General features: G+C 38.2%; 1 long non-coding RNA gene across 1 annotated transcript in view; it reads left to right on the forward strand.

Moving 5' to 3' along the window:
• LOC107696679 (uncharacterized) overlaps nucleotides 1–2,234 on the forward strand; it is a 12,399-nt gene that overhangs the window by 9,923 nt on the left and 242 nt on the right. The gene's annotated exons all lie outside the window — the stretch shown is intronic.

The following is a 2,234-nucleotide window of genomic DNA, read 5'->3' on the forward strand; positions in this document are numbered from 1 at the left end:
AATCCGAGCAGCTGAATCCTTAGCCATCTTCAAGAATCGGCTAAAAACACATCTCTTCCATCTTTATGTGACCCTCTAACTCTAGCACTCTCTATTTTAATTCTATTCTTAAAAAAAAATTATAAATAAAAAAAATAAAAAACACTTTATTGAAATGAACATTATTCATTTGTTGCTTATTTTCTTTAAAAGAAAAAACTAAAACTTGCTTTCTAATCTTTTTGTATTCTATCTGTTTTCTTTTCATTTATTATACAATTAACAAAAGCAAAAAAGACCTCTAACACTGCTCTTTTGCTGATTTTGATTGCTTCCATTGTCCTCATTTGTAAGTTGCTTTGGGGGGAGTTAATTGTAACTCACTAACAATTGTTTGTCATGGAATTCCTGATGTCGGCCCGCTGCTTAGCCAAAGCGCTAAATACCCTCAACGTGTTTTTGTAGTGTTGAGCAATGTAACCAATCACAGACATATATGTTGATTTCTTGAACGCAATGGCCAATCAGAAACGTTTTGTCAGAATTCACTCACCACTGAAAGCGCCACAGTTTTTAAGTGCAGTTTTGCACGCTCGTGAATCATCTCATGACTAAGTGCAGACACGATGTAAATAAGAGATTCATTGTGCAGTTTAGAGAGCTTAATTCATAGCTTTCAGTCACGTGACCGGCTCGAAGACCTGGAGGGCAAAAGACGCATGTAAATAAGAGATTCATTGTGCAGTTTAGAGAGCTTCATTGATCATAATGGAACTTTGTAAGATCGCGATGAACAAAGATGAGTGATGCTTTTTAGTGATAAAGGGAGCGCGCTTTGGCACTTTCTAGGGTATAATCCATTCGGAATTTGTATGAAACTTTCGTTTTTCGAACACTTAGGCTACACCCTGCAAAGTTTCGGGAATGACATCCGCATATTTATGCGGGATTCAGTCTCGAAATAGCAGTGATTGGCAATGGACGGAACATAAAATGTTGATTTAATTCTGGAACCGGTCCTGGCCAAACCTCCACAGCCAGCGGACGTCCCGAGCGAGATCTAATTCACGGACCAAAAGTGTGTGTAAACTTTACCGATAGACATATCAACCAGTAATTTCATTTAATTTCCAGTAACGGACGGTAGAAAATTCAGCAATGAATGGTGTGCGATTTATGACAGAATATAGTCCCACAACTGATCGTTTATTTTTTCCTCATGTGTCTCGCCTTTGGTAACAACGATTCAAAACGGAAACATTTCAAGTGACACGGGAAAAAAGACACGGAAAACTTAAGTTCACATCAGAAAAGCAGCGTGCACATATCTGGTTAAAAATGAAAGGCCATCAACTGACAAACGGGAAGCATCACCATTCAAGTCAGGAGGAAGAGCCAAAGCTAGTCCACAGTTTACTAAATGGTGGCAACCTCTTTAAGTTATTCTTGACTGTGTTGGATTGACTGCTTTGATGCGTTGCAATACGGTAGGCAGGGGCGGATTGGCCATCTGGCAATTCAGGCAAATGCCAGAGGGGCCGGACCATTTTGTTTAATATGGGCCGGTCAGATTTTTTCTAAATATATATAAATAAAATTGTTTTTACGGGCCAACAGCGCATAGGACGGGTTTTTATCGCTTGCACTGGCGACATCAGAAATGGATATTATATAATAGATGCTTTTTTGAGCATTTTAGCAATTTAAAAATATTAAAAAATTATTTTTTACACGGCACCCCTGCTCTCGACAGACGGCACCCCAGTTGGGAAACACTGGTCTAACACATCAAACACCTATAGCAATAGCCATAGTACTATAGACATTTGTAGTGAACTTTACTTTGAATATGTAGATAGTCATATATTAAAATAAAACATTGAGCACGCATACAGTAGCCTACATAAGTTTACAGTATGCAATTAATCTTTAGGTAGGGTGGACTGCAGAGTCAAGTGTCATGGAGGTAGGAAGACACAATGAGAGAGACACACCCTGATACAGATGCTGCCAGTTTCTTAATAATGTGGCTCTAATTAACTATTAATTAACTCTTAGGATAGTAGGAACCTGTGCATGTATGTCACACACGCACACACACACACAGAGAGAGAGAGAGAGAAATCACACTCACACACATACTTTACATCACAAACACACATGCAGCACATACTAGAAACACTTCAGCATACTTTAATTCACAAATAATTGTATATCAAAAAGGATTTACTGCTGCTACTATTTATAGTTATATA

The sequence above is a fragment of the Sinocyclocheilus anshuiensis genome, unplaced genomic scaffold (assembly GCF_001515605.1).
Source record: "Sinocyclocheilus anshuiensis isolate Anshui unplaced genomic scaffold, SAMN03320099.WGS_v1.1 scaffold354, whole genome shotgun sequence".
NCBI lineage: Eukaryota > Metazoa > Chordata > Actinopteri > Cypriniformes > Cyprinidae > Sinocyclocheilus > Sinocyclocheilus anshuiensis.